General features: G+C 47.1%; 1 protein-coding gene across 1 annotated transcript in view; it reads right to left on the bottom strand.

Annotated features, from left to right (window-relative positions):
• Positions 1-22,556, bottom strand: part of MGAT5 (alpha-1,6-mannosylglycoprotein 6-beta-N-acetylglucosaminyltransferase) — a 364,482-nt gene that overhangs the window by 308,000 nt on the left and 33,926 nt on the right. The window contains exon 2 of the mRNA XM_060151522.1: positions 2,104-2,153. The gene's annotated coding sequence lies outside the window, so the exon portion shown is untranslated. The remainder of the gene's footprint in view (positions 1-2,103; positions 2,154-22,556) is intronic.

A 22,556-nucleotide genomic window follows, 5' to 3' on the forward strand; every position in this document is an offset into this window, starting at 1 on the left:
ATTTTTATCAACACTGCATCCTTCTCTTCCGGTCAGGTCTCCAGAAATGAAACTCAGAGATGGTTCTTTGAGAAACTAAGGCATAAAAAACCAGGTACAGATCTACCAACCTAGGTGAGAAACATTTTCTGACACCCATTTCCCAGCAACACCCTTTCTTACCACAGACTCTGTAGCAGAGTTAGAGTCATTTGTTTCCAGAAGCCAATCATTTCCCTGATCTAAACCGACTCAGGGTTACACATAAACCCAAGCCTAACACTGGGACAACTTCCTTCCTGCTGCATCAGAAGAAAGGCAGTTTTACAAAATGGCCAGGGGAGAAGGGTGACTGCTTCTCCACCTTCAGGAAGACCCAACCACCTCCAAAGTCCTGGGCGTTGTCAAAGTGTGGAGGGTGTGCTTTATAATCTGAAGGCTAATTTAAAAGATGGTAAGACACGCAAACTCATCTGTGATACGGCTTTCAAGTTATAAATGTCAGTGACAGCCAGTCTGCTGCATTGGGAACTCCTCCAACAGGTTGACAGCAGCCCAATTCCATGGTTCTGGAGGAGGCTGACAGACAGCTTCTCTTTCAGTAGTTATTTTGAAAGGAGCCAAGAGGCCCTTCCAAAGGCAGCTAGGTATTGGCGCGCTGAAGGGGGAAGGTGACACCATATCTGGTGGCAGGTAGACACAGCCCAGGAGTGCCACATGATGCCAACACGTCTGCGTGCTCCACAAAGACTGTCAACCCCACACAGAGCAGGAAAAAAAGAAAAAGAAAATCACAGCAGAGGAGAGGCAGAAAGATGCACATCCTTCCCAGAGCATAAGCCATTGCACCTGGGTATCAGGGACCGCAGACCCAGCTCCTATTCTTCACGATGCCAGCCTGCTACAGCCCCAGCTGCCATGCCTCGCACCTCCTGGGAAGGCAGTGAACGGACTTTCTTATCTGTCGGCACTCCACTAGTTTCAGAACAGACCCTTGAAGATAGATGGTTTACCTGTCCAGTCCCTGAACTGAAGTGGAAAACCACTCCCTTTCAGTCATGTGTGTGATGTGGAGGTAGGGGGATGTGTAAGAGGGATTAAATATGCTTGTTCTTAGACAAAACCCTATGTCTTTAGACACGCAAAATCTCTTTGAGGTTCTGACAGAGACACTTCTTGTTTCTCTGGTTTCTCCCAGCGGGACAAACTTTCAAGGTGACAGCTAGAGAGAAGCCTCTGATAAAAGTCACATGGTCACATAATTTGAGTTCTAACTAAGGCTTTTATTCACATCAGACATTCATCTGCTTGTCAGTTGCTGGAATGGATTTTCCTGTGATGTCGTTAGGGACAAAGTTTGTTCAAAGATCCACACACATAAGAGAAACAAGAATTATGAATGTTTCACGTTTCGTTCTGCTGGTCCCATAACCTTGATACCCAAATCCTATTAGCCTGTAAAATCCAAAAATTCTGCTCCCAAGCTGAATGTCTGATTTACCAAGGTGACTCTCAAAGGTAGCTTAGACAGTGGGTTTAAGCACTCAGGACTATTCATACAGTTAGAACAAGGAAGCGCTCAGCAAAGTGCTTCCTCCGTAAAATACATTCATAACTGGCGGCTTAGGAAAATGTACTCCGTGAACAATTCCTTGATACAGACACAGTTCAGAGATTGTGCAGTCATTCTGAGTCACACTCTCCACTTCATTGGCTTTGCTTATTTATGTTCACACCATGATCCTCTGTGTCTGAAGGGGCCAGCCCTTCCACCTAAGAGTATCAGGCCATAATCCAGTCCAATACATTTACGTTTGATAATGACTAAGTAATAAATGACCTTCTGCTCCAGTCACTTCACTAATTCGAGGCAGATAAAACATTCTTGCCCAGCTAACCCAAAAGATAAATTCCACCAGGTTTCAACCAAATAGCCAGGGACGTACGTCTCCTCGGGATTGAGTTGCGCTAGAAGGGCAACCCCCCGGCCCTTTGGGACTGTGGTGCATTTTGATGGTTCCAAATGCTAACGTCTGGCTCAAATCCTCGGTCCTCTCTCCCTAAGGGCAAATATCCCAGGGTCTGTGCTTAGCCAGGTAAATATGTGCTTACTGTGGTACTTACATGGCCTGATGGATCCGCCTCCAATGTCTACTACAGAGCAGTAATCACTCCTGCAATCACAAGAACAAAGACATTTTTAAGTTTCTCCCCTTTAAGAACTTGATCCATTGCAAACACACAGGCTGACAAAGAGCTTCTGCGAACTAGGCCTCTCACATTTCGGAACCGAATGCCTTTTAAGATAAATACCGAAAAATAGCTAGGTGAGCATTCCCTATCACTTCAACACCCAGAGGCATTTATCTAAAAAATTACATTATCTCACTTGTTAGGATCCAAATCCATCCATTATTAGTTCAGCAGGAGTAAGGCTACATTTGGCGAAGATGGAGCATCTCCACAAAACCGTTCTTTGTTCCAAGTCTCAGGAGGCATTAAACCTAAGCTTTTACCAATCCTAATGCTTCCCGGACTAGACTACATTAATTTATACCCACAGTCTCAAGTAGGTGTATACACATGATTTAAAAAATACATAGCTCTACGACAAAAAACCAAGGAGTCTGCAATACGAGATAAAGCTAGTTGAATCACAAGCCTGTTCATTTAAATGTAACAGATTACTTGTACCTGCTTCACCTTGAATAAAATCAGAAAAGCAGTAAAAAACAATTTTAGAAATATATCTACTATGTGTGCTTCTGATATCACTAATATCTTCCCTCTATAAAACTTTACTGGGCTTCCCTGGTGGCGCAGTGGTTGAGAATCTGCTTGCTAATGCAGGGGACACACGTTCGAGCCCTGGTCTGGGAGGATCCCACATGCCGCGGAGCAACTAGGCCCGTGAGCCACAACTACTGAACCTACACATCTGGAGCCTGTGCTCCGCTACAAGAGAGGCCGTGATCGTGAGAGGCCCACGCGCCGCGATGAAGAGTGGCCCCCACTTGCCACAACTAGAGAAAGCCCTCGCACAGAAACGAAGACCCAACACAGCAAAAATAAACTAATTAATAAACTCCTACCAACGACATCTTCTTTAAAAAAAAAAAACTCCTTTACAGAAAAAGAAAAGGGGGAAAACATGTCCTTTTAACAAATACATACAGTGTGTTTCTGATATTTATGGAATTTATCAGCAGAGAATTATAAAACTGAAAGAGAGCTCAATAGAGAGGGAGGGAAGAAGAGGGAGGGAGGGAAGGAGAGGGAGAGGAAAAGAATAAAGACGATGCTGAACAGACCCATCTTCAAACTAACTGCCCAGAAGTCTTCTAAGACTAGCCAACTGGTCTACTTTTTACTTAAGACCCTCACAGAAGAACATGTACCATATTCTGCTGGGAAATGTCTGAAAGAGTTTTGTTTTTTTAACACAAAGATGATTCTCTCTTTATATGGTCTGCAGCATATAACTACCCTTCACAGCACTAACATTTTTGTGTGTGTCAACAGTCTCTGAACAATAGCAGAGGGTTGGTGCACTGGGGCAACTTACAAGAGCAGATTCAACCTGCTGTTATTCCAAATCCACCATCTCCATGAAACAGTCTGGCCTCAAATGCTTGCTAAGGAAGGGTAGAAGGCTGGAAGGAACTGAATCAATGCTGGTGACCACGGGGCCCCTTTTGTACCAGCTTCATTCTGAGATAGCTTTGAGGTGAAGGAATGGGTTATCATGATACAGAAAAAGCTACTAACTCCTGTAAGCAGCACCAAGATACATTTCAAGAAAACAATCCTAAGCATCTTGGTCAACATCAAAAACACATTCTCATGTAGCAGTGTCAGCTAACAAAATGAACACCCATGTGCCTCCGACTGCAATAATATCAACTTACTCTCAGTGCCTTAACTCTTTTCTGTATGTTTTCATAAACACCTAATTTGGTATATTACCTGGCAATTTGCCTTTGAATGTTGCGATCAAGTGCACAGCCCGTGGTGACTTAATGAATCATACCAGTAGTGACACTGGTATGATTCATAAGTCAAGGTGTTCATGATGTGCCAAAAGGAAGAGAAAAGTTCATTACCCTTTACCTCCCCCAACGCTTTCAAATCTGGATTTTCTTTAATAATACTCAGACTAATTAAGAACTCAATCTCGACTTCACTTTAAGAATCAGACAAGCTATTCCCTGAGTCATACGCAAACTACTGCATTATGCTTGGCTCTATACGTTAGCAAAATTCGTGGTCACCAAGAAACCCAAAGGCCATTCACTTTAATCCTCAGCAAAGCTTTAATGTTCAACTAATCTTAAATATCATTTTCTGCAGGTATATAAGATTAAAGTTTATAGCCATTTCTAGTTGCGTCTATAGATAAAGAAAATGTTGAAGGAAGTCCTTTCTCCTTCCTAATTTTCAAAACCAGCACCACTCCACAGCTTTCATCAAGCTTTTACCCAAAGTATCTTTTCTAGGTATTAATAATAGGCCCCCTCAATCTCTTCTTGGGCTTATGCTTTGATTTTCCTCCCTTAATTATACCTAAACTTGTGAAAGCACTTGCAAATAGAGATCATGGGAATGCAATTCAATCTAGAAAGAATAAGGTAAACAATCACTGGAGATAGAGAGTAGCTAGGAAAAACTGGAATCCCATTTTCAACCAACCTATACCCCTTTCATTTTATATTTCAGATAAAATATACTATAAATGACCCACAAACAAAACAATCTACTTGATGAGTTCTGCCCTCTCAAGCGGCATTCTATCAGAAGTCTGCATCTGCGTATCTTGCCTATCGCCCCTTCCCCATTCAAAGCATCTCTAAAAGTGAGCCATGGTAAACCCAGCTTGTTCAAGGACCACCTCTGCAGCACCTACGCTGCATCTGATGACACAGGATAATGGAGGCCAATTCCAGACTGGTGGGTCTCACACCTCTTTGTCCCTAATGCCCTTCAGCACCGTCATCTGTTGGGTTGATCCCTTTTCAATTTTACACCCAAGTGTTCCATCCTCTTATTCCCTGTGGACAATGTCTCTCCAAATAGAGAAGCTCAGAATCTGTATGTGACCGGGGATACAACTCAAAGCAGGCTTTCCCTCTCTTCTTTTCCACAGCCTAAGCAAAGGTGGCTCATTGTGAACACCAAAGCTGTCCCGACATTGATTCATGTGAGCAAATAGTTGAAGGGAGTTTATGGCTCTGCTTAAAATATCTTCATGTCTAGAAAAAAGACTTCCAACGATAAGGCCACTGAGCGCTTACACATTAGAAACAAATCATGACCATCGTTATAAGTGTTTTTAAAATTTTTCCTTTAATTCTTTTTATTTTTTTAATTGAAGTATAATTGATTTTACAATATCGTGTTAGTTTCAGTTGTACAGCATGATTCAATTTAATATATATTTCTATATGTTATATATATATTTTTTTCTTCTTCAGATTCTCTTCCCTTAAAGGTCATTACAAAATATTGAGTATAGTTCCCTATCATTATAAGATTTAAGTCATTCAGTCTTCCGTAAGGAACATCAGATAGTCACAGAGAAAAAAAGGCCCATAATTACAAGAGTGGCTTCATATATGGCTTTCACCTTAGGTTGGGCAGAGCAGCTACATTTACCGCATAGCAAAATTTTGCCCAGGTACAAAGATCTAGAGTGGTCCTTGACATCAGAACTTCTGCAATTTTGACCTGATACGTTTGGTTTCATCACATTTCAAACTTGCTAGCATCTTTCCATTCCGGTGAGGTCTTTCATCAAGGCTCCACTGAGAGCTTCCCAAAATAGACTCCAATCTAAATTTGCCTCACATGGCTCACACCGCCTGGACTCAAATGCAGAGGCCCAACCTCACAACGCCAGTGCCTCCCCAAGCCTCTGTCTCCTCGTGTCTGAAGGAGAGATAACCACAGCGCCTCAGTCAGAAAGGATGGGGGGACTCACAAACTACTACGCCCAAAAAGCACAGCTGCTGCATCAGAGAGGCAGCAAACCCTCCACAAATGTTAGCAATTATTACTGTGGTTGTTACTCCTATAAGAGGATAATAAAAGGGCAGTTCTAGAACCGGTCAGAAGCCTGGAACCACAGCCTGGTGGTGCCCGATGCATTACATTTTGATTTTGCTAACAGCTATTTTGTCAGGCAGGTGTGACAATTAACAATGATTTAGTGCCTTGGGCCCTGGAATACCCTTACCTAACACGACCGTGCTACAGATGGTCCCTAGGTAAAGTGCTCGATTTACAAATAAGAAAAAAAAAATGCATTCCTTGCGACTTCCGAATTCATCACTAACTTGGATTACAGAAAGAATACTTGTAGCCAAACAAGTTTACCCAAGATTTTACCAAGACACGGGCCGGGAGACCACTTACCAAGGTTTGCAACTATTTTTAACATTCGTTGACGTCACAAAGAGCAGATTCCCTTTACAAAACTGACACATAACCCCAAACAAAGCTCAGTATTTTCATCAGCATTATTTTTAACAGCCACCAGGGAATTAATCTTAAAATTCTGGTTTTGGAACCATCCGAGTTACACCTGTTTCTCTCCCCTAGCCTAATGGCTCTCAACGTACAGCCCTGGAAGCAGCAACATCATCATCACCTGGGGAAGTGGGGAATGCAAAAATCTCAGACCCCACCACGCACCTACCAACCAGAAACTCCAGAAACTCGGTTGGAGTCCCGCCATCTATCTGAACAAGCCCCCCAGGAGTCCGGGATGTAGTCTCAAGCCTGAGACCTGCTGCCAAGAGGCTATTCACATGTGGCCTGGGGCATCACTTCAGGCGGCTCTTTTCCTTAAAAACTATCTGGCATTTTTCTGTTCCTTAAAAACCTGCTATAGGATGATGTCAACTGCTCCTTTCTATTTTTAATTCCTCATGATGAGGCTGAGGATGATTCATTCAGCACCTTATGTGATCACTTAAATAAGTAAGGCTCCTTCTCTCCCACCCCTAATGGAAGGTGACTGATGCCTGTTAGTTCTGATGTAATTATAGGAACAATTCAGTAACAAAAGCCTGTCCTTTATCAACCTCGGCGAAAGCTGTAACAGAGAGTTATAATTATAATGCTCCATTCTTTTCCACAATGTGTGCATAATAATGTCTCCTTTGAAACTGATCATACTGCATGTCATAACAAGGAAACACAGAACCCGGGATCAAATTTAGTTTATTGCAAATAGAGATCAAAACTGCAAGTGTTTGGGCAAACCTTTTCAACTCACAGGAAACAAGTATGCATTAACCATCTGGCTTGGTCTCATCTATCTAAGTGAAACATGAAAAAAGAACGTTGATTTGATGATTTCCATGGGTCTCAAGGCGACCTCACAATACAGAATGGGTCTTATCACCAGACACCACCCATCATCTAACTAATTATCAAAGTGGGAAGCATTAAGGGGCATTTCCTAAATAATAAATAACCCTTCTCTATACCTTTAATTTGTTGAAGCGTGTGTTAATTCGAAGTTAATTTCATACCTGCTGTGAGGTATCCTGATGAATTGTGACTACCAACCGTATTATTAATTTCCCTTTCCTTTTTGATTAATTTCACACTTAGGCCTGGTAAGAAAGGCAAGATTAATGATGTCTGGAAGACAATATTTGGTTCTTGTAAGACACTAAATCAACCTCAAGTGTTGAAGTAAACAGAGAAGCCAGATAAGGAAATGATAATGGAATCATCTCCAGGAGGGGGTCCAAGGTGCCATGCAAATAAATGCCCAGAACCCCAGAGAGTGTTTAAGCTGTACACTCCAGTTAATACTCTGCTGGGAGGGGAGGAGAATGAAAGTTGGAACTCTGAAGATTGCAAGACATGCTGATAAACTTGTGCCCTTTCCAGTGACTGCAGCGACGGATTTATTTATCACACTAGAGTTCTCAGTTTGGCAAGGGTCCCTCTGTGTACTACTTAGCCTCTTCACAGCCTTCTTGCCTTCTCCCCACTCTCCCTGTGACACTCTCAGGACTCCTAGCTCAACGTGTCAAGAGACAGATCTCCTTCATCAAATGATATAAAGAAAAGGAGTATAAACTCAATCGCATCATGCACTTTTCAACAGTCAGGGACCTTTGTGTATATATGCTAATCCTATTTCCAATAATAACACCTACATTCATGAGAACCTGCTATGTTCCAAGACACTAGGAACTCTGTATAAGTTATCCAACCTAACAAGAGCTCTTGGAGGTACTATCACACACATTTTACGGATCAAGAAACGGAGGCTTAGAAACCTAAATATCTTGCATAAGTGAACCCCATCTTCACAGAGATCTGTCAGGCTCCTAAGCCTGGAGTCTTCCATACCATACTGCTTCCCTGGGCGCATGAGTGAAGAGAACGTTTACGGCTGTGTGGAAATTATTCCAGAAAACCTGAAAGCTATGGGCATGCCATTCTCCTCTAAGAAACTTCCCTGCCTACCCCAGCTCCAATGACCCAAGTCTTCTTTGAAGTCCAACATTTTTTCCTTTATACTGGAGTATAGTTGATTAACAATGATGTGTTAGTTACAGGTGTACAGCAAGTTATACCCATACAAGTATCCATTCTTTTTCCAGTTCTTTTCCCATTTAGATTATTACAGAATATTGAGCGGAGTTCCCTGTGCCATACAGTGGGTCCTTGTTGGTTATCCATTTTAAATATAGCAGTGTGTACATGTCAATCCCAAACTCCCAGTCTATCCCTCTCCCCCCACCCACCCTTTTCCCCTGGTAACCATAAGTTCATTCTCTAAGTCTGTGAGTGCTTCTGTTTTGTAACTAAGTTCATCTGTATCATTTTTTTAGATTTTTGAAGTCCAACATTTAAATAAAATTCCACAATTCTATGCTATCTCTTAGACTTTCTAATGTCCACTAGAGTACCCTGTATCTTACATCTCCCCTCACAAACAAGCCTGCCCAAGTAAGACCTAAATCTAAGTTCTAAACACGGCCATCAGTCATCTCTGACCATTGTCTAGAGCATCATCAATATAGTAGTAGCCACTTGCTACATGTGGCTATTTAAGTTACAATAAACTAAAAAACTCAGTTCCTCAGACACACTAGGCGCATTTCAAGTACTCCACAGCTTCATGTGGCTAGTGGCTACCATGTCGGACAGCAGAGATACAGAACATCTCCATCGTGGCAGAAAGCTCTACCAGACAGCACAGGGGTAGAGATATTTCAGGACAGCATCTTTTCATCTAAAATCCTTCTGACACTGTACAGAAGGACACAGCCTCTTCACAGAACTAATTAAGGGCTTCACTAGGCTAACTGAGGCCATACCTACATGTCCTCAGATGTCATCTTTTATGAATAACACTCCTTGAGAAGTTAGGTCACTGGATAAACTTATAAAGCAAGCAGACCGACCTCATACAACACCAAGTGTCAGAAACTAGAGGTGCTAAGAAACAATCATCGTAATAAGGCCTTCCATTCGGGAATAACCACACTATGGGACCACAGGTCGGGATTCACCAGGAACAATCACACAGACACACGCGTGGCCACTCACACAGGGGCATCCCTAGGCTCTTCCTCACCAAAGCCCTCTCCGCTATGCCTCCTGGGCAAGACAAGGTCCCCACGTTTGGTCTCTTGTTTCTAATTATTAAGTAAATCAATGCAAGAAAATCACCTTTCAATCAGATTGGTATTTCCCACCAATCACTCTCAATTGCTTCATTAAAAGCTGGAGAATCAGCAATGAGACAGGCTTTTGGTGACAATGACAGTCTGACAGTAGGCTAGAAAAGAGAGCCTCAGTCCCCTCAGTGACACCTGACCTGGAAGGAGTTACTTAAAAGACTTCCAGAGGGCTTCCCTGGTGGCGCAGTGCTTGAGAATCTGCCTGCCAATGCAGGGGACACGGGTTCGAGCCCTGGTCTGGGAGGATCCCACATGCCGCGGAGCAACTAGCCCCGTGTGCCACAATTACTGAGCCTGCGCATCTGGAGCCTGTGCTCCGCAACGGGAGAGGCCGCGATAGTGAGAGGCCCGCACACCACGATGAAGAGTGGCCCCCGCTCGCCACAACTAGAGAAAGCCCTTCTGCAGAAACAAAGACCCAACACAGCCATATATACATACATACATACATACAATTAAAAAACAAAAAGGCAAAATTCCTTTAAAAAAAAAAACTTCCAGGAATTAAAAAACTTGAGAAACTGGGTATAGCTCCACTTTGGGGGAGGATCCTAAAATACAGTGTTGGTTTCTGTTGGATTAGAACAGCCCTGGGTGGGACATACAGAGTGATAAAGAGGCAAGGTCACTGATCTGACCTTCGACTGTTCCAACCTGCAAGTGCCCTACAGGAGGCATTTCTTCTCTCTCTCCATTCTTCACTGCTTTCTCCTTCCTCCCTCCCCACTGCTGTCTATGCACCAAGCCCTTAAGACTGAACTCCACGCCCAAGATACGCCAGACTTCATGGCTGCCGGTACTCGTCTATAAAGTGGTAGACCGACAATTGAATGCCACCTCCAGTGCGATCTCCTTTAGGTAATTACAGTAACCCCTTGACAGTCCCAGACTCAAATCAGCACGCAGGTCAGACCTGGGGCTCTCTCACCACAGTAACGGATGGGAACTTTGTAAAGCTAAGACAAGAAATCGAGGAGGAGAGTTTTCTAAGAAACATGCAAATCAATTCATCCTCGGTTGGGGGAAGGTGATGATAAACTAACATGTTCCTCTCTTAGAGCCTATGAAAGTCATCTCTGAACTCCCAACTCCATCACATGAGTAAGGCCGACTTCTGCCTCTCTTCTTGGCATTACTCACCTTTGCTTAAGGACCACGGCCAACGGAATCACTACCTCCAAGGAGAGGTCCAGCATTAACCCTTTCCTGCTAGTAGCTCACAACAGCTTTGTAACCTGGGGGACCTTTCTCTAGCCTCATCCCTCCACCTCCCAATCCATTCCCGACCACCTGCCAGGTGAGCCTTGGGAAGCAACCCGCAGGCCAGGCCTCTCCACATCAATAAGGTGGGTCAGGTGCCACCGTCTCTAAGATCCAACCCTGGCCTTGAGGCTCTCCTGAATCTACTTTTTCTCCCTCTTGTCTTCAGGTCTTCCCTGCCCCCCAATACATCCAACTTACCCTCCATAACACCGACAACATCTGCTCTGGGAAGTTTTCCCAGGCCTGAAATGCCCATCCCCTTTTGGGTGCGGTAACACTAATAACCAGTCATCTCCTCTAGAACAGGGTACGTCCTACACTTCCCGGTATCTCTGAACAGCGTTTCAGAGCCAGACTCTTACACAAAAATCAACGCTCTGCAAGTATTTGCTTATCCACTGAAAACAGCTGCTATCCATGCTGTAAAGTTCATTACTTCGACAGTGGGTTCTCAGACCATGAAGACCCCTTCCACATCCAGTTTGCTCACTGTGAGCCCGTGGAGGCTCCAGACTCCGTCTTGTGATTCCAGCTCCACCATTTATCAGGAAAGGCACTTAACACCTCTAAGCCTCAGTACTGTCTTTTGTGAAACCAAGGTCACAAGAGTACCAATCCTCCACCCACACTCCCTGACCCCAGGCAATGTGGCCTGGAGACAAAGGTAAAGCACTTAGCATAGGGCCTAGCACACAGCAGGCATTCAGTAACGGTTACCTTTACCCTCTCTCTTTCTCCCAGTTATTAGTAAGTCTCCTTAAGGGGACATGCAGCATAGTAGAAATAACACGGTCATGGGAATAAAAGAAACCTGTGTTCAAATCCCAACTTAGTTCAGATCCCAGCTGTGGACCCTTGGAGACATTATTTCACCACTCAGCTTTAGTATCTTCATCTGTAAAACGGGGTTAGCAATCAACCTTAAAGGGCTCGTCTAAGAATTATACAAGGGAATATACCTGAAGTTCCCCGTACCTAGTCAGCAATTCACTCTGTGCCGTTTATTAAATATGAATTTAATTCAGTCAAAACACAACTGAAAAGGAAACAAACACCCATGTATCCTCACATCACTGTCACCCGCTTCCAGTCACATTCTTTAAGTCCATAAACCAGGCCCGGGCCATTTGGAAACAGAGCAGGACCCTGTGGGATGCTGTTGGGCACAAAAGCCTTGCCCTGTGCCCCTTTCTTGTTTGCAGGAAAAAGGCTTCAGCCTCCCAGACCTTTTCTGAGTTTCAAAGGGCAAACAGTTACTAATTAGGGAGTGAGGGAATACAGGAAACAAAGGAAAGGCAGTCAAACAATAGTGCAGGACGGGGCCTGGTTCTGGTTCCTCCGGGGGGATGTGTGTAATAATTTGATCCGAATCTCTGAGTTCTTCTACAGGAACCAGGGCCCCCTACCCAGGTGGAGGAGGTAACTTCAGGCTGAGCAAAAGCACGTGGACCCCAGACCGGCTGGAGCCAGATGGCTGATGACTGAGATCCCTGAACACCACCCGGTTCCCCCTGCAACAACCGATCAGAGGAAGCCCTCAGCCCAAATTGTGCCCATACAAACTCTTCCCCACAAACCATCGGGGCGTTCGGGTCCGTGAGCGCCAGCTGTCCCATTCTCCTTGCTGGGCCCTGCAGTCCACATTTCTCCCCCCCAGACAACCACGATTCGGTTTGTTGGGCCTCACCGCGGCGCTGCGTTTGACAAAAATTTCAGCTGCCCATCCGCACCCCCCCGGGTCATCAGCCAGAGTCCTCACACAGTGAATGCCAGAAAATTCCCCCCGGCGCTGCGAGGAGACCCATTGCCTTAAGGCGAATCACCTGCGTTCACTTCCCCATCTCCAAATATTCACATCTACGCAGATTGACACTTAACACTAGCGAGGCCATTCCTGAAAGGAAAATACACTAGGACAATTAGCTACTTCTCCAAAACAAACCTATGGTTGAAATCATTCTAACCGAACAAGAGCCCCAAGCACTAGGGGAGAGAAAAACCCACAAGTCTGAATATTCAAACAAGTGGTTGAAACCCTTGCAACCCCAGAAAGGAAGTCCCCAGCCAGGATCACACTCTCATTGGAAAGAAAAAGAAACTCCACTCTTTCAGATCAATTTGCAAGTTTCCGGAAACTCAAGAGTGGGCGTTGGAGCATTACAGAGGCCTGGTGCGTCCCCTCTCCCCTCCCACGGGGCCCTGAGGGTCCTGACATCTGCCTCCCCCTAGCTCCAAGCCGGGGCCCAGGAGGCCCAAACTCCAAATCCTTGGCTCCGATCCCCCCAGGGCTGGAGGGGAGAGGAAGGGCAAGAAGACAGCATTCAGGGGTTGCAGGAGTTACTGGGTAAGCAGGCTCCCAGCAGAAATATGTGTCTTCCCTGCGATGGTCTTAATCCCCAGAGCTGAAAGAGGACTTCCTTCCCTTCCCAGAGCACCCAGCTCAGCTCAGTCCAGCCCAGCCAACCCCTCGATGCCCTGGGCTCGCTCAGGCTCACAGGCTCTTACCCCAGTCCCGCTCAGTCAGCTGGTCCAAAGACAGCCATTCTCCCCGACAGGCGGGGGGAGGCTTGGCGGTATCCAGGGTGGCATGCAGGGTGAGGGAGCTGTGCTTCACAAGGGCCTGCGTGTCCCTAAAGAGCTGCAGACTCACCGCCCCTGCCCGAATCCTCCGAGCAGCTCTCCACCTCGACCTTCCTCAGCTCCACCACCTCCCTCCAGGTGTCCCCAGGTTTCCCCTCGCCCAAATCTGCCCCGGGGGCAATCAGCTGGATGCTCCCAGCCTGAAGTTCACCAGAAGGTATCAGATAACACAGCAGAGGCAGCCAGAATTACCCATGCTCCCCAACCAGCCACCACCTCCAGGACCCGTGACTTTTACAACCACCCCGTTTGCAGATGAAGGAACAGAGGCTCAGAGTTAAAGTAACAGGCACCAAGTCACAGAGCTGACAGGCGGCGGTGCCATGATGGGGACCCAACGAACCACACAGCTCTCCCTTGTAGCCTCTGGAAGGGCCACGTACCTTCCAGCCACTCTCCACCATCTATCCTCTCACTGCCTCTTCATTGGAGGAAAGGATGACCTCTTAATAAGCCCAACTCACCATCATCAGGTGCTGTGTGCTGGGGGAGGGGAGCAGGGAGGACCACCTGCGTCCACCCCCAGCTGTACCCACCTCATCAGCATCTCTCTCAAGAGGCTCGGGCAAGCCAGACCGCACTTTGCAGCTATGAATATTGAGGCTTACGCTGCAAGCCAGGCTGCACTGTCCCCCAAGTCAGGCCGAGTCCACTGACTTGTTTGGTGTACATCCAGCCTCATTCCGGGCAACACCAGCGTGCAGAGCTCAGGAATCTGCATTTCACTCCCCAGATGACTCTGATGCCACTTGGGAACTCCTGGACCATCCCCCTTCCCCAGAGTGAGAGTTTTGAGAAAGGCATTTTAGACTCCCCTCGAGGGCTGTTAAAAAGATGTGCCACCAGCCCCAACAAAGATAAAACCAAAGATGGGCTTCCCTGGTGGCGCAGTGGTTAAGAATCCGCCTGCCAACACAGGGGACACGGGTTCGAGCCCTGGTCTGGGAAGATCCCACATGCCGCGGAGCAACTGAGCCCGTGCGCCACAACTACTGAGCCTGCGCTCTAGAGCCCGCGCGCCTAGAGCCCGTGCTCCGCAGCAAGAGAAGCCACCGCAGTGAGAAGCCCACGCACCACAACGAAGACCCAATGCGGCCGAAAATAAATTATAAAATAAAATAACTTTATTAAAAATAAAACCAAAGAAATAAATCCAAACAATCTGAAAACTGCTCAGGCGTAACGAGTAAGGTGGGGAGACGGAGACAGTGATGAACTTCCCAACTGTATGGTCTGGGGTAAAGCACGCACTGCCTTCTCTACTGGGCAACCTCATCACGCTTCAAAGGAGTTAACATTCCCAGAGATTCATACAGCAAGCTAGTTGCAAAAGGAGGGGAGAGAGAGAGAAAGAGAAAAAGACAAACGCAGACAAGGGAGGGAAAGAGAGAAAGAGAAATCCCGGGGAAGCCTTTTACATATCACAGTGACAGGAATAAAAAGACCCTGCACACACACACACACACACACACACACACACACACACACACACTCATACACACAAACTCACAGATGATGAGTAGGATTTAGCCCAGCACTCTCCAAAAGAAAAACAATGCAAGCCACATAATCTTAAATGTTCTAGTAACCACATTAAAAAGAAACAGGTGAGGGAATTCCCTGGCGGACCAGTGGTGAAGTCTCTGCGCTTCCACTGCAGGGGGCGGGGGTTGGATCCCTGGTCGGGGAACTAAGATCCTGCATGCTGCGCAGCACAGCCCCCCCGCAGAAAACAAAGAAACAGGTGAAATTAATTTCAATACTGTAGTTTAACCCAATATATCCAAAATATTATTGTAAAACACGTAATCGGCATTGCAATACCATTAACGAAGTCTTTTATGTTCTTTTCTTCACACTACGTCTCCAAATGTCAGTGTGAATTGACAGCATATCTCAATTCAGATTAGCTGCATTTCAAGTACTCAAAAGCCACACGTGGCCACTAGCTGCCATGCTCGGCAGTCCAGGTTTAGACAGAGATGGGCAGGTCAAGAGGAAGAGGAGGGGTGGACAAAGAACTAAGGGAGTATGACATCCAGGATCATCTATGACCCACAGAGAGTGTTCATAAGGGGTCAGACGTAATCAGCCTTCAGACTCAACAGTGAGTACGTCAGCACAATTTGCTAACCGAGAGCGAGCTGGGGTCACCATTTTGGTGCCCAAAGTACCAAGCCCACAACTGAAGAATCAAAGTCCATTACCACTCAGTAACATGGCACCCAGTGGCACATCACACACACGTGCTAGACCCCGAGCCACAGTCTGAACCCCCAGCAGCCACCCACGTGGAGCTCAGGCCTCCAGGGGAAATGGCTGAGAGCTGCCCTCTCTCTGCCCCGTGGGCATAAGCTCCACCCAAGGAAATCAAACAACAGGTTCCTCCCACCTACAGGCTGTAAAGGGGAAGGGGAACACAGGCAGGTGAAAAAAGGAGAAAGAAGATACCTTAGCGCTTGCGGTGGGCAAAACAATGGCCCCCACAGATGTCCTTGTCCCAACTCCCAGAACCTGGGCATGTTGCTTTACGTGGCAAAAGGGCCTTTGCTGATCTGATTAAGTGAAGAATCTTCAGCTGGGAAGATTATCCTGGATTATCCAGGTGGGCCCAAGGTAATCAGAAGGGTTCTTATAAATGAGCGGCAGGAACGTCAGTCAGAGAAACGTGGAATGCCAGAAGCAGAAATCGCAGTGACGTGATCACTTGCTTTGAAGACGGAGAGGGGGAGCCCTGAGCCAAGGAATACATGGCCGCCTCTAGAAACTGGGAAAGTCCAGGAAACACAGTCTCCCCTACAGCATCCAGAAATAATGCAATCCTGCTGACATCTTGATTTTAGCCCAATGAGACGTCTGTTGGACTTCTGATCTCCAGAACTTTACCAAATCTGTGTTAAGCCACCAATTTTGTATCAACTTGTTACGGAAGCAATAGTAACTCACATACCATTTGTAGAGTGGTCAGCTAGACACACACATGAGTCACCATGACGCTGCAAGGTATCAGCAGTAGTAACTGTAGTTGTCTTAGTAGTAATGGTAACGGCCACCGTGCACTGAGGGCTTACCAAATCTCAAGCACCCTAACTACTTCGCCAACGTTTTTAAAAATACACTTTTCATTTTGGAATAACTTTCAATTTACTGGAAAGTGGCAAAGATAGTACAGAGTCCCTGTATCTGTTCACCCAGCTTCCTGAATGCTAACCTCTTACACAACCATAATGCATTTGTCAAAACCAGGAAATTAACATCAGCACAACACCATTAACGAAACTCCAGACTTTATTTGGAATCCACCAGTTGTCACAAATATTTTATCTTCCCGAGAGCCCTAGGAGGCGAGTACCATTCTCATCGCCATATGATAAACGAGGCGGCTGAGTCTTAATAAGATCCAGTCACTTGCTGGGGGTCACAACAGTGAACACCAGCAAGGCTTTTCAACTTGATGCCTCTGTCTGGCTTTTCAACTTGACCCCTACACCACAAGCTCCCCTGGATACCATCAACCCTGTCTTATAGGACAGGAAAACCCAAGGAGAAGCAAGTTACCCAAAGGCATGCTACCGGAAGCAACAGCAAACCTGGGGGCACCTGACTCCAGAGATCACGGTCCAGCAACAGTCTCCCTCCCTGTCATGGAGGGATAGGAGCCTCCAGGGGCCATGAAAAGCTCCTGAGATCCATGAAAATGTCGTGGTGGCTGTGATGGGAAAGAGGGGATCAGGGCTCTGGACGATGCCTACCTGCCTAGGACCACTAGGTAAACCTCAGAGCTTCCTGTGGCTCTCAGTCAGCAAGGGGGCCCACTAAAGAGGCCTTTACCAGGAGCTTTCCTATAGAGGAACGGGCAGCAGAAGCAGCTTCCATCAAACCACCGGGATCCCCCCTCTGGGGCCTTCACAACATAATTACAATGAGCTCCTTGAAAACATTCCTCTCCGGCGGGATCCTGTACCTCCAACCTTTCTAGCCCCTAGATTCTACCAATTCAGCAGCAAAAGAAGCAGGCAGAAAAGATTCTCCCACCGTGAAGTCGTTAACGACCTCACCCACAACTACACACAGCAAGTGGGACAGGAACCGGGACAGACTCACCTGGATGGCCCACAGCAAGCCGCCCTGTTCACTTTTCTCCCAGCCTTTATTTCCTTGGTGGCATTCCATGACCCAGCAGGTCTCTGAGCACTGTGGTGGTTGGTTGCTTTGCTGCTATCTGTACACCTCTCTCAGTGGTTCTCAAAGTGGGGTCCCCAAACCAGCAACCTCACCTGGGAGCTTGTAAGAGATGCAAATTCCCAGGCCCCAGCCCCCAGCCCAGGCCTACAGAATCAAATTCTGGGGACGGGCCAACAATCATGTTAACAAGTCCTCCAGGTGTTCCTGATGCCCGCTACGGTTTGAGAACCATTAAATTCTGTAACCCCTGTACCTCCTCCATGGCTGACTTATGACCCAGAAATGTGCTTGGAAAGGTCTCTGTCTGCAGAGGTAAACACAAGGTCGTACATATGCCGACTGTGGGCCCAGGGCAGGAGCTCACAAGCCCGACTGTGTTAGCAGTATTCATTCATCACAGTCAGGGAGCAGCACGGGCCAGTGCAGGGCAGGCCTGTGCCACATGCTGTGTGCCCATCCTTGGCTTCATGGCGCTTAAAGGGAGGAGAGCTTGAAGATACCAATCGAGCAAACCTACAGATGAACGGAAAATTACAAACTGTGGCAAAGACTATGAAAGAAAAAAAATGGGGTGCTGCAGCACAGAATGACAAGGATCTCCTTCCACCTCAGTGGTTGAGGGAGGGGTCCCTGAGGATGGGACACTTAGACCAAGATACAGAGGAAGACCAGGAGTCGGCCAGGCAAAGAGGCAAACATCCGCAGTAGAGGAAAAGCTTGTGCCAAGGCCCTGGGGCAGGAGAGAGTGTGGTGCTTTGCAGATACTGAAAGAAGCTGGGGTGGGTAGAAAACAGGAGGAGGCAGGAGGAGTCCTTGGGAGAGAAGAGAAGTTGCCCAGCCTTGGATGGTGCTGCGCCTCACAAGATTGGTTAGAAGTCTGTGTCGGGGGCTTCCCTGGTGGCGCAGTGGTTGGGAGCCCGACTGCCGATGCAGGGGACGCGGGTTTGTGCCCCGGTCCGGGAGGATCCCACATGCCGCGGAGCGGCTGGGCCCGTGAGCCATGGCCGCTGGGCATGCGCGTCCGGAGCCTGTGCTCCTCAGCGGGAGGGGCCACAACAGTGAGAGGCCCGCGTACTGCAAAAAATAAATAAATAAAAATAAAAAAGAAGTCTGTGTTGGAGTCTAGGCTTAGGAGGCCCATGAATTTTAGGCAGAACACTGACAATAAACATAATAACTAACATCTATTCAGCAGTGGTCTAAATGTTCCAGGTAAAAATGTAATCCTTACAACAACTCATGAGTAGGTTCTATTAGCATCATCATCTCCATTTTCCAGTTGAGCACAGAAGCTAAGTTGCCCCAAGTCACCCAGCTAGTGACGGATCAGAATCCAGTCGGACCAACTTCAGATCCCAAGCTCTGGATCACCTCGCCACATGGCCTCTCGGTAGGAAAAGACTGATGGCCGTGATCTGGTTTGCATTTTCAAAAGCTTGCTGAAGATGCTGCACCGACAGGGAAAAGACGATGCAGGCAGAGGCCACTGCATGGTCCAGGCAAGAAATGGCAGCAGCTGTGTGACAGGCTGGGACCCAGGACCCTCTGCTGCAGTGCTGGCACCTGGACACACCTCTCCTCAAGCAACAGGATACAAAGAAACTATATGGGACTAAAACTAAGTGCGTGCGCGCACAGTTGGGGCACATTCTGGACAAAAGACACAAAGAGACCAAAAAACCCAACGGCCACTTTTGAAGAGCCTGGAACAAAAGCAGGGTACTGTACATGCTGCCTGCACACAACAAGGGGTAGGCAAAGCACCTAAGCCCCCGGCCCGGCCTGACCCCTGGGCGCACCCCTGCCCTCACCCCACATAAGGATCCAGCTCACTCCCCCTGAGCGAGCAAGCAAGCAAGGGAAGCTGTTGCTTGTTCCCGCTCCCCCTGTGCTGCAGCAGGGGCCCCAACAGAGCCTTGCCTGAATTCCTTGTCTGGCCTCTGATCAATTTCTATTGATTAAGGAAGGCCAAGAACCCGGGTCGGTAAGGTAACAGCCGGGCCAGGGTAGTGGCAGCAAAGTTGTCCAGGCGAGAGAAATGTCTGGGTGCAAAGAAAGAATGGTCTCTCTCAGGGGCGCTCACCAAGTCCCCAGACTCCTGAACAAAAGTCAGTGCATTCTAACCCACCCCCTGCACCTTCCATCAGAGAATCAGAGTAAGGGCTGAGGAGAGGGCTCCCCGTCCTGGGAGGTAAACCCAAAATACAGGGCTGTCATCATGACAGAAACAGCGCTTGGCCTCTTCAACCCGAGCCACTGTCATTCTTTTCTTTTTTTTTAAATTTTTTATTGAAGTATAGTTGATTTACAATGCTGTGTTAGTTTCTGGTATACAGTAAAGCGGTCCTTTTATACATATATATTCTTTTTCAGATTCTTTTCCATTATAATTGATTACAAGATATTGAATATAGTTCCCTGTGCTATACAGTAGGTCCTTGTTTTTTTATCTATTTTATATGTAGTAGTGTGAATCTTTTAATCCCAAACTCCTAATTTATCCCTCCCTACCCCTTTCCCCTTGGTAACCACAAATTTGTTTTCTACGTCTGTGAGTCTGTTTCTGTTTTGTAAATAAGTTCATTTGTATCTAAAACGTTAGCATTTTGAGGAAAAAGTCTGTTCCTTGTTCAGAATGGATGTCGTTAAGCACCAACAAATGTCACCAATGGCCAAGATGCCTCACCCAATACCCTCACATAAAACAAGGACCCTAGTCAAACTTAAGAGGTAAAGAGAGGCTTCCCGCTCGCATTTGAACAAGCAGAGTTTTCTTTAATTACCTTGATTGCCTCGCAGTTCATCAGGGAAAGTATGACAGCACATTGCTCAGGGTGGCTTACGTTTCCAGAAAAGTCCCACCTATGACTAGGTAAAATGGTGTGGGTCTTGGGGAAACCAGTATTCAACCATTTCCTTGGGCTCGACTTAGAGTCTGAGGGGTGTGGTCAGTGTTACCCGACTTTAAAAGGGTGGGTGAGGGTGGGAGGCTTCACCCCGTCATCTGACAGAGCCTGAGACTCAAAGCCACTGACTGAGATCTGTGCTGGCAGTGGGCCAGACCACTAGAGCCACCGGGTTTCCTGTCCCTGACAGATCGAGTCTGGACACCCCTGGCCTGCCATTTCCCCAAGATAAGCCTGGCTTCTGCCCTCTGACCTGCAGGTCTGGACGTAGCTTGGACAGGCCAGCTGTGGAATCCAGTGGGCCTCTGCAGGAGAGGCTGGGCACGTTCCCTTCTGTAAATCAGTCACAGCCTCATTCGGTACGTTTGCGAAAAGGCAACATGGATTTCAGAGCTCTGAAGGGCTCTGCCTTGGAAGGCTAACAGAAGTGGGCAAGGGCTTCCCTGGTGGCGCAGTGGTTGAGAGTCCGCCTGCCAATGCAGGGGACGCGGGTTCGTGCCCTGGTCCGGGAAGATCCCACATGCCGCGGAGCGTCTGGGCCCGTGAGCCATGGCCGCTGAGCCTGCACGACCGGAGCCTGTGCTCCGCAATGGGAGAGGCCACAACAGTGAGAGGCCCGCGTACAGCAAAAAAAAAAAAAAAAAAAAAAAAAGAAGTGGGCAAGCTGTCCTTCTGAAGCCCCCTCTGGCATAACCATCCATGCCCCACCCACCATTCCTCTGTCCCATATTCTTCTTCCTTGCACTGGCTGCCTTAATGAGGTACAAAGTCTCTGTTTTGTACACTGAAACTATTAAAACCTGGGGAGTGAAAAATGCTACATCTTTCTCTTGCTTACGAAAGTATTCAACTGCCTCTTGTTTTGCAGCGCTCGTGTATTTTTTCCCTAGAGGATGGTGAACCTTAAAAAGAGAGAGCTGTTAACTACTGGGCATATACCCTGAGAAAACCATAATTCAAAAACTCATGTACCACAATGTTCACTGCAGCTCTATTTACAATAGCCAGGACATGGAAGCAACCTAAAATGTGGCACATATATGCAATGGAATATTACTCAGCGGTAAAAAGAAACAAAATTGAGTTATTTGTAGTGAGGTGGATGGACCTAGAGTCTGTCATACAGAGTGAAGTAAGTCAGAAAGAGAAAAACAAATACCGTATGCTAACACACATATATGGAATCTAAAAACAAAAAATGGTTCTGAAGAACCTAGGGGTAGGACAGGAATAAAGATGCAGACATACAGAATGGACTTGAGGACACAGGGAGGGGGAAGGGTAAGCTGGGACAAAGTGAGAGAGTGGCATGGACATATATACACTACTAAATGTAAAATAGATAGCTAGTGGGAAGCAGCCGCATAGCACAGGGAGATCAGCTCGGTGCTTTGTGACCACCTAGAGGGGTGGGATAGGGAGGGTGGGAGGGAGACGCAAGAGGGAGGAGATATGGGGACATATGTATATGTATAGTTGATTCACTTTGTTATACAGCAGAAACTAACACAACATTGCAAAGCAATTATACTCCAATAGATTATGTTAAAAAAAAAAAGAGAGCAGCAGGGACCTCCCTGGCGGTCCAGTGGCTAGGTCTCCGCGCTCCCCACTGCAGGGGGCGCCAGTTGGATCCCTGGTCGAGGAGCTATGATTCCATGCTGCGTGCCGCAGCGAAAAGAAAAACACCGATGTCAACAACAAAAGAGCTACAGCCCTGCCCTTGCCCCACGTGAAGGGTCCAAGAAGCCTCTGATGCTGTAAGAAAGGTAAAGGGGCAGGGTGGGAAGGAGGACCCCGTCTCCCTGGGCCTGGACCCCAACAGCATGAGGCCCTGGGGAGCCTCCCTTCCCAGGGAACAATAATCAACAGT

Source organism: Lagenorhynchus albirostris, chromosome 6 (genome assembly GCF_949774975.1).
Source record: "Lagenorhynchus albirostris chromosome 6, mLagAlb1.1, whole genome shotgun sequence".
Taxonomy (NCBI): Eukaryota; Metazoa; Chordata; class Mammalia; order Artiodactyla; family Delphinidae; genus Lagenorhynchus; species Lagenorhynchus albirostris.